This window comes from Ceratotherium simum, chromosome X (assembly GCF_057802395.1).
Source record: "Ceratotherium simum simum isolate JZ-2026a chromosome X, ASM5780239v1, whole genome shotgun sequence".
Lineage (NCBI taxonomy): Eukaryota > Metazoa > Chordata > Mammalia > Perissodactyla > Rhinocerotidae > Ceratotherium > Ceratotherium simum.
The window spans coordinates 75468196-75479148 of NC_141940.1; positions in this window are offsets into that span (position 1 = coordinate 75468196).

Sequence of the window (10953 nt, forward strand, 5' to 3'; positions counted from 1 at the left end):
CTGTAACAGAGGGATAAGGGGATCTGGACATGAGGTCACAGCTGCTCTGAACCACAGGCGCCCCCCCCAGTCCCCACAGGGGCCTGCCAGAGAGATCTCTTAGATAGCCTGCCCTGTCCCCCAGGCAGTCCCTGTGCAGAGCATGAAAGAGCAATTGAAAGCCAGGAACCCCTTCCAACACACATTCAGCCATATTCACACACACAACCATCATACACACACACACAATCATCATGAACACACACTCATCTCCCACCTGTATAAGCTAGTGACTAAATACAAAGACTCATGGACAAAACTGCCCAAGTTGGTCAGCAACCCCACTTCCTAATGTGTGACCATGGACAAGTCACTTAACCTCTCTGTGCTTCAGTTTCCTCGCCAATAAAAATAGTGTTAATAATAATGCTTCATAGGGTTGTTGAGAGACTCAATGAGATAAAGAATGGAAATCTCTTGGAAGAATGCTAAATGTTAGCTATTATTATTTTTAGCAGAGGGCTCCAGGTCGCCAAAGGAAGCCTCAGTGGGAAAAAAGCCGGAGCAGGCCATAACTATTAACAAATTCTCTCGGGTCAAAGCAGCCGCCTGGCTCAACCGCGACCCACTTGGGTGGCAGGAAACCTGGACCCCAGTGCCAGGCGTTTCTGACTCACTGTGTGTCTGTGGGTCAGTCCCTTGCCTCCCTGGCCCTCAGAATTCCCATCTGTCCCCTAGGGGCTGAGCTGGATCATTTGTCAGGGCTTTATTCCCGCTCTGCCACATGGTGGGTTCATGCCCAGTGGTGCATGGCAAAGGCAACAGCCACAATGCCACAGGCCCAGCCCATGGCCCAGTTTCATCCTTAGTGGGGCTGAGAAGCTGCTCCCTCTCCCTTTAGCAAGACTCTGTCAGCCACCCTCCCACGGCTGTCTCTTGTATAGGCTCTTTAGGCACAAAGAGCCTTAGAGCTGCCAGAGGCCTGGGAAGGGATGCCAGAGAGAAGATTTCATGATAACCCCATTCACCTCTGGGCCCTGCCTGTTGGACTACAAAGCATTGTTGTGTCCATCATCTCATCTCACCACAGCTGCGGGAGGCAGGGGGCACAGGAGTTTTAAAACAAAGGCTCCAAGAGGTGGTTTCCTGCCCGAGGTACCAGGCCTTGAATCCAGGACTGTCAGATCCCAAGTCCACTGGCCTGGGCTATGAAAGCCTGTAGAAGTCAGACACAGGAAGGGTCCCCATATTATGTCTGCTTTCTGTCTTCACATTTTTGTTTAAATATCACCTCTCAGAAGGTCTCAGGCCAGCCCCACCCTCATAATCCTGATTCTCCTTATTCTATTTTCTCTTTTTCTGGAGCTCTTATCACCTTCAAACATAATATATAAATTACTTATTTATTATGTCTATTGTTTATTGTGTGTCTCTGAGGGCAGGAACTTTGTCCATGTTGTTTGTTGCGATATCTCTAGTGCCTACAACAGTGCCTGGTGCTTAATAGGTGCTCAATAGAGATTTGTTGAAGGAGTGACACGTATAGTAGTGGCTCATAACGGAGCAGTGGAAACTGCCTCTTAGATGGTCTCCTTGCCTCCGCCCTCCACACTGCTTTGAATATGTGGATGACTTTCCAAAACGCCACCTGACCAGGTCCCTCCCCTGCCTCCAACCTTTCCAGGACTCCCCATCAGCCTTGTGATGAACTCCAAAGCCTTGGCCCTTCATGAATTGGCCTCCTTAACCCTCAGCTTCATCTCTTAGGCCACCAACACACCCCCTGCCTTCCAACCAGAACAGATTATTTGCAGCTTCTCCGAAGTGCCCTGGTCTCCCCTCGCCTTTGTGTCTTTGCCCATGTGATTCTGTTTGCCCTCCAGCACCTCTGCAGCCTAGCAAACTCTTATCCTCTACCCTTTGCTCATCTCCCCCTCTTGGAAGCATTTCTCAATGAGATGATGACTTAAAGCATTTCCTGACTCTCGCTGACCTCCTGCTCCTCTCCCCTGGCTGCCTCTGTGCTTCCCAGACACCCTGAAGAGGCCTGGGTTCCAGCATCTGTGTTGTGACCTCTAGTCTTCACATATGTCTCCCTCAGTGAGTTAGGATCCCCTTGAGGGTGGGGACCCATCATGTCTTAGTTATCTCTGTGTCCTCTGTTCCCAGCCACATAGTAGTTGCACAATGGAGGCATGAATGAATGAATAGGGGTCCACAAAGGCAATAATGAATAGCCACAAGTATCTCAATTTCCAAAATCCCTAAGGGAGAATGGACATATCCTTATGGTAGGATTATTCAGGCTAAGACGTCAAGTTCTTTTGCCTTGGGCTAGAATTATATCACCTCGATGAGGCAACTCTGCTTATCTTATGGAAAAACCAATCGTATCTTTCATCTCACTGTCTGTCTGTCATCTATAGCTATTATATCTGCCTATATCTATTTATCTAATCTGTTATGTATACACACGTATCCCCCAGATACCTGCCTGGGTACCTACATTTTAGCTCTCTATCAGAGGCACATGGCAGAATGAGGGTACAGCTCTGGACGTGGATGGCGCAGGTTCCTTCCCAGATCGACCAAGCCGTATGACCTGGCGTAACTTAGCCTTTCTGAACCTCAATTCTCTCATCTGTAAAAGAGGGATGATAATATTGGCCTCTTTCTCACAGGGTTGTTGTGAGATTAAATAAGCTAATTCTTGGTAGGCACTGGTAACAGTAAAATTCACTAAATGATGGTGGCTTTTACAACAGTCATTTATATCACCAGTTATTCATCAAAGGTTTTGGGACAACTGAACAAATTCCATAAAATATAAAATGATAAAATATGTACTTGAGAGAAATCAAGATAAAGAAAAATAAGATTAGGAAAATAATAAAGCCAGAAGTAAGATTGACACACACACAAAATGCCTTCTCTGAAGTTCGATACAGTTACTAGAGCCAGTATTTGGCTCTCAGCTCCCCTGGTAGCCACATAAAAAAGGGAAACATAATCAATTATAAGATTCACGGCACCTGTAACATAAAAATAAACCAAGTACTCCAGAAGCATGGCTTTCCCTAGTCAGAAACTAAATCCCATCTTTCCCTTGTTCCTTCATAAAGAGGATCCAGGGAGAAACAACCATACGCTATCCTCAGCAACATCTCTGCAGCCAGAGAGTACCAGGCTGACTTTCTCATGATGTTCCCTCGAGCTACCTACTACAAAGACCCAAGGCAATGACAATAACAATAAATAATAATAATAAATAATAGCCACCACTTACTATGTGCAAGGCATTGAATCCCCCCAAATAAACTCAGGAAGTGAGCACTGTTATTATCCCCACTTTACAGATTAGGAAACTGAGTCAGGTGAAATCACTTGCTCAAGAACACACAGGCAGGAAGTGGTCGAGCTAGATGCAAACCCAGGTCACTCTGTTATCAGAACTAGATTCATAACCACTATACTCTCCTGCCTCCAGAAAGGCCACAGTGCTGCACTCCAAATACTCAGCCCTCTGATGAGCTGCCTGAAGCTAAGGATAATATGAGGCTCCAGGAGATAGGCGGGACAGTCTGCTCTGCAGACAGTCCACCATAAATATTAGTTCTCCCATCTGAGCCATTGATAAGGCTGGGGCATCAGGGGCTTCAAGGCTGAGTTATCTGGAGGAAGATCCCGGAGTGTGCCAGTTATGAGTTGCTGATGCAGGGCAGAGCCCCATGCTTGGCCGAAGAGTTAGGCAGAGGGGAGGGCTTAGATGGATCAAGAGGGCCTAAGAGCGATTCTCACCGAGAGGCTGAAGCGTAGCCAAGGGCGAGGGCAGCATTCCCCTGAAAACAGTTCTGAATCCCCTCCAATGTGCCAAGTTCTCCGCCATCGAGCCAGGCCTGCAGCCATTTCTGTCTGGAATGCTTTCAAAGCAGGCGTTACCAATTGCCACTGTGGCCATTAAAAAACTCTCAATAAAACACCCCTACAACATCTAATTTAGGCAATATAGCTTCCTGGTAAACCCTCCAAGATAAATTAGTTGCAAATTGCACCTCCAGGTAACTGAATGATTTGACCTGCTGTATTAAATTGTTGGAGAGAAACCATTTGAATGCTGGGGGCTGTCTGCCAAAGCTGATGATCTGGGTTTTCGGGTAGTTGATCTTAAGGCCTGTTTTCTGACAATAATTGGGCAGTAGGATCAATTGTCTGTTGCAGTGAGTCCTAGAGCACGACAATAAAACCATATCAATGGCAGAAAGAAAAGTACTGATCTTTCTATTCTCATTTGCAGGGGACCCAGCCCTGGCATCCAGTTTGCCCAGAAGTCTCATCGAGTCATTCCAACTCAAGTTCGGAAGACAGGATGAGGGGAGAAGGCAAAATCCATACACCTCTCAAATGTAGTATCTGATTTCCCAGGAGACTGGCCTTCCCTGCTAACCTTGCTTTATATTTTTTAAATGCAAAGTGTTTGGTAGACAAAATTTTTCAAAGCCTTGTCGAGGGCAGGGTGAAGAGAAGAGTAGGGAGGAGTCATTCAAAGGACAGTTCTAGGTGGGGAAATGGTGAAGGACCAGTGGCTCAGGGTACCTCTAAGGCCCCATGTAGCTTCAGGAGGGTGGTCACACCCGAAGCGTCCCTCTAAACCTTCCCCCAACCCCCCCCAACACATAGACACAAACCCCACCTATCCAGCTGTTTATTTTGAACCCTTCGGCTTTGGAGATGGGTTGAAAATAAACACTTGGAGAGACAGGGTTTGTGTGTGTGTGTGTGTGTGTGTGTGTGTGTGTGTGTGTGTGCAGGGATTTGTTTGTTGGTTGGTTTGGTGGTGGTGGGGAGAGGGTCATTCCAAGTGGAGGAAACTGCCTAAGCCAGGGCTTGGAGGCAGGTAAGTACCCTTGATATTCTGGAAGCAGTCATTCAGTTCTCAAGGCGATTTGTAGTGTAAGGAGGAGGAGGGGTGGGAGAGCCTTGAGTGGCAGCTTAAGGAATTTAGACTTTACCTTATAGGTACTGGGGAGTTATGGACTGTTTCTAGGGAGGCAAAATGGCCTAGTGGTTAAGACGCCAAACCCTGGAGTCACACTATGTGGGTTCATAAACTTGCTCAGCAGGTTACTAGCAATGTGAACTTTGGCAAATTTCACAATACCACTTTGCCTCAGTATATTCACCCTTGAAATGGGAATGAAAGCAGTAATACTTACCATGTAAAACTGTTGTGGAGATTAAATAAACTATCACATATGAAGTGCTTAGAACAGTGCCTGGCACACAGTAACCACTCACTTGGTGTTAGCCGTTTTCAATATTAGCAGATCGGATGATGATTCTGAGTGCTTCCTCTCCTCCAGGCGTGGTTGTCAGTGCTTTACATCATGCTCTCATCTCATCCTCACAACCCCATGAGATAGGTCTGATTTTTATCCTGACTTTACAGAGGAGGAAGCTGAGGCAGAGAGAAGCTAAGTAACTAACCGGGATCTGGAGTTTAAGAAGGTCAGCCTAGCTTCAGTGTGTAGAAGATGAATTAGAGGGGCAACCTGAAAGTAGGGTGGGACCTAGGCAGAGGCAGGGGTTCAAGTGAGAGGCTGTGAGGCCTGGGCAATAAGAATAGTGGCAGGGAGAAAGCAGAGACAGAGGGATGAGAGAGACCTGGGCCTCTGCTCCCCATGGCAGGACTTGAGATTTCGCAAGGCCTGTCTGGGCCTCCACTAATCTTGAAATAGTTGTGTCCCAGAAGCCTCATGGCTCCCTACAAAGCACAGTGGGTCTCAGACCTCACCAAGGGGCAGGACACGACGACCGTGCAGCCCCCTGTTCTAGCCCTTTGGCCAGCATTGTCACAGCCAGGAGATGGGGGGGATGGGAAGAGCCATTGGAGCCAGAGACTAGTGACTGAGTCAAAGCCTTAGTCAGTCTCCTCATCCAGGACCCTCAGCTTACCCAGCTATGAATTAGGGAGGTGGCTTCAGGGCATTTCTGAATAGTGTTGAGCAAAGAAGCACAGCAGGGGAGGTAGGAGCAAGGTGAGAGGCAGAGGAAAGTGCCTGGTGGGGAAGTAGTAGGGGGGACACACTTCACTGCCCTCCCCTCCTCAGCAAAGCCAAACTGCTATCCGGACTGTCAGGCAGTGCTAAAGCCTGCACCCCACCACTGTGAGGGGGAAGGGAGAACAGGGGGAGGATTGTGCCCCTGACACCCAAGGGCCTGCCGCTCCTCCTGGCTACTGAGAATCATGGTGGGAAAGGAGGGAGCAGCTGCCAGAGGGCCACGTAACCTAGGGTAGGACTGGCTGAAGGCAAATCCTTTCTGGCAGCCAACAACGACCACAACCTCTTCCCCTGCTGCCCCTCCCCCCACTGCAAGCAGAGACTGCTTTCTGCCCAAGGTGAAGACTGAACAAACACAAGCAGCTGTGCCGTCTGGGGTGTCTAGGGGTCAGGTCAGAGAAGGGTGGTGTCTGGCAGTTCCTCACATGCAGGTGTGATGGGAAACCTCTCTCTCGGAGCTGTCCACAGGATGGCACATGGAAGGGGTTTTCATCTGTGTGAAGTCTTTTCTCCTCACTGGCCTGTGGGATGTGACTAAAAGTTCTTGGCTCATTCTTGTCTAAAAACCCATCTCTACTCCAAAGGAAGTCTGGGGGTCTGGTGTCACAGGCACTGACTCTGTGCCATATCATTGGGTCCCACCTTAATCTAAGCATTCAGGGACTGAACTGTCCTCAGCAGAGCAGGGTGGGGGTGTGAGAAATAGAGGAGTCTTGGAAGCAGAAAGCTCTGAGTTTGAAAGCCTAGCTCTGTCACTTAAAGCCTATGTGACCCTGGGCATGTCCTAAGGCTTCTCAGAGGCATTGTGCTCCTATCAACAAACAGGAATAATATCACCTCCACGTAGGAGGATGGTAATGAGGATTTGATAAGATGATACATTCAGAGCACCCACGCTCACTCAGAAATAGCCCTTTTTGCTCAGCCTGCCACATCCCAGCATAAACTGCTCCCTAGTCAAAGAGCCAGCCTAGCAAAGCAGGGGCCAATAATGGCCAGGGGGCTGACCAAGACTGGAGAGGTGGCTTCAGTCTCCACAGAGGGCAGAGGGCAAAGCAGGGAGCTTAGATTGGGGTGGAGAGGGACAGACAGGGGCTGGGGAAGGGGAGATGGAAGAAAAGGGGAGCCTCTGAATGTGAAGAAAGGGGAAGGGGAGGCAGGAGAAAGGAAGTTTATTATTCTTCCTGCAGACCAATCATGGGGCTCCCAGAGTGTCGAATTCCAGCTCCTGGAGCCAGATGTGACCCGTTCCTGTTATCATGGAATATTAATCAGAGGGGCCCTTGGGTAATTGGGGAGTTTTGATTAGAGAAATAGCCCTTACAATAATAAGCAGGCAGGAGCCTGGGGAAACCTATCCCCACTCCTGGTCGCCCACCTCTTAGGCTCAGTACTTTTGAAGCTCAGGGACCCAGACTGAGGGGTTGGGGAGTATGGAGAGGGGGATGGTACCAAAGCTGGCATGGGGACCAGAGTTGGATCTGGGGGCGGTGGTGCAGGGATAGGGGGCTACAAATGGGACTAGAGAATAGGGGTTCCGAGGGCCTGGCGCTGGCCTGGCTTCATTCACCTCCCCATCAATCCTCACATTAGCCATTCCCAGGGCTTCCCCCTCGCCAGGCCCCCTCCCAGCCAGCCCTCAGCGGGCACCACTGCCTCAGGCTCTGGCCCTGCTGGGACACCAGCTCTGTTGTAGGCTGCACATCGCCCCTGGGCTCTGCATATTTAGACAGTTAATGGATTAATGAGTCTTCCTGTTTGGCTGGGCCAGGCTAGAGCCTGAGATGGAGGGAATGAGGGCAAGAATGCGGAGGAGGATCAGCACAACTGCCCCAGCCCTGGAGACCCCCTGACCACAGGGATCCCAGACCCAAAGCATGGAAAGAACCCAGGCGTTTCTGCTCAAGGAATCCAGAAAGTTGCCCCAACCCCCACCCTCACCCCCAAATCCCCAAGGGACAACAGTTTGAGGACAGAAGACCCGAGTTCTAAGCCCAACTCTTGACTTGCCCTCTTCTGGGCCTCAGCTGCCTCTTCTCCACGTTGAGGGCATTGGACTACATTTCTTCTTTCATCAAACTCACTTAGCACCTACTATGTGCCAAGCTCTGTACTGGGCCTTGGAGATTCAGAGAGAAAAAAACATAGCATAGTCTTTACCCCTAAAGACATCATGGTCTAATGACAGAGGCAGTCATGCAACTATCTCACACTGAGATATAATCATAATGATAACATTGATTGAGTGGTTATGGCATGCCAGGCCCTGTGCTAAGGGCTTTACATGTATCTTATCATGACATCTTCTCAACAACCCAACTCCATTGATAGTATCAACAGCGCCATTTTACAGATGAGGAAACTGAATTACTGAGAGGTGAAGAACGAAGTATTTGTGATCCAATGTGCTAGAGTCCAGAGACACATGCAGAGCTCAGAAGGAGAACTGGGAAGGTTTCTCAAAAGACAAGACAGTTAACATATGCTACCTCAAAACATTTTCATTGTTATTGGATGGGTGTGTGTGTGTGTGTGTGCAGGTGTGCGTGCATGTGTGTACGTGTGTAGATTATGAAAATTTCCCAGAGAAAGTGGCTTTTGAAGTTTCTCTAATTTTTTGATACTAGAGCAACACTGAAAATACATACAATTGTGATGACAATCCTTTACACAGGTCCTTCATCCACATTGGAATTGCTGGGTGAGAGGGTCTACACCTTTTTAGGCTTTTGATATATATTATTATCTAAGTGGCCTCCAGAAAGGCTGTACCAGCTTAAACTTCACCAGCCTAACAAGTGTAGAAAGAAGCCATTTAGTGTAGTGTCTTTCTTTCCAGTAGTATCTGGAAGCTCCTGTGACCCTGCTGAGGATGTGAACAAAATAGTGTTTGGAGCTCAGGTTTTGGTTAGTGGGCTTCTCCTGGACAGGGTAACAAATCTTCTTGGCTTCCTCGAAGCACTCCCAACCACTACCAGAGTGAGTGTCCCTGCTTTCGAACTGGACCTCTGGCTGCTGGAGCCTCGCTGGGAATGGACACAGGTTCTGGGTGGGAGCAACACTCACTTGTTCATGCATTCATCGGCTCTCTACTGAGTGCCATATTCACTGCCCAAAAGAAATACACATTCTGATGGGAAGTGATGGCTCCTTACATCGAAGTACACTTTCTGCTTTTTACAAAGCAGTTTTGCTTATATCATTCCATTCCCGACAGATGGAGAAGAAACCCAGGCCTTGAGAGAAGAGATGACTTATTCAAGTATTAGTGGTAAAGTCGAGCCTCAAATGCAGGCCTCCTGACCCTGACTCCAAGCTCCTGTGGGGGCACAGTGGACTGGGTATTCCTCCCCTTGGCCCTTTGGGAGCCAAGGCCAGGCCAGCCAAGCCCTGGGGCTGGGACCTGGAGGAGCTTGCAGCTCACCACCGCTGGATTTTACTTGGGACCATAGCAACCCAGGCTGAGGCCGAGGCCAGAAAATCTCTGGCTGCTGAGCCTCTGATTCAAGTGGCCATGCAGAGCAGCCTGGAGCGGACTTGGGCTGCCTAGAGCTGGGTGACAGGAACCAAAGGCTGCCTCAGGACTCAAAGGCTAGTGAGTGACATGTACTGAGCAATTGCCAGGGCACTGTTCTCAGGGCTTGCCATGTGTGCATTCACTTACTCCTCACTGCAGTCTCATGAGATGGCTGCTACTCTCAGCTCCATCTTATGGAGGAAAAAACAGAAACACAGAGGGGTTTAAGTAGCTTACACTAGAATTCATAGCTAGAAAGTGGTAAAGCAGAAATGTAAATCTTGGCAGCCTGACTCCTGAGTCTGGGCTCCTAACTACCACACTAGACGGTCTCTGAAGCCACACGGCTGACATCAAAGGTACAGGCCACAGGGCCCAGCCTCACTCTCTCCCCATGCTGGCACCACTACCTGCCTTACTGGCATGGCAAGTACCTAAGCATTTGAACTCTGGATTCAGGCTTCTTGGGTTCAAATCCTTGCTCTACAACTCCCTAGCCATGTGCCCATGAGCAAGGTACTTTCCCTCTCTGAGCCTCCTTTCCTCATCTGTAAAACAGGGGTAATCATGGTCCTACCTCAGATAAGGACCTCCCGGAGACCTCATTGAGACATGAAGTGTCAATGGAGTAATGCATGTGAAGCATTGAGCATGGTGCCTGGCCCATAATAAGTACTCAATAAATGTTCGCTTTTATTGTAGGGTAATATAATAAGACGTTGACTCTCCAGATTGGCTGGACAGTAATGGGAGCAGGTGGAGGGCAGGGACAGAGCCCTGGGATGACTGTCCCAGCCCAGCCAAGCCCATTCAATTTGACAAACATTTCAAAGGTTTATTGACATTGCCTCTGTGCTAAGCTCTGTGCTGGGCCTCCCTCTAGGTGAGATACAGAAATTAATTAGACACAGTTCCTACCCTCCAGAAGCTCACAATCTACTGGGGGAAACAAACACAGGCCACATAGTGTAAGCAGAAACGCTGTGAGAGCTGAGAAGAGAGCACCAACTTTGCCTGGATTGGGGGGTCAGAAGTGTCCATGAAAGATCAACAGGAGTTTGCCAGGCCAGGAGCAAGGGGACAAGAATTTCTGGCTGATGGAAGTGTATATGGAAAGGCTCAGAGGTTTAAGGGTGACTGTCCTCGTCAGGGACCCGTGAGTAGGTTTGTGTTGTTGGGGTGTAAGGTGAGTGTAGTATGGAGCGGCAGAGGTGTGAAGCTTAAGAAATGGGCAGGGGCCAGATTGCCCAGGGCCCTGACAGCCATGCTGAGGAGTGGAAGGAAGATTGACAAATTTAAAAGGTAAGCAGAGATTGACAAGATCAGGATTGAGTTTGAGAAAGATCACTTTGGCTGCCATTTTGCAAGAGAGGGGGACAGGATGGAAGCAGGGAGACC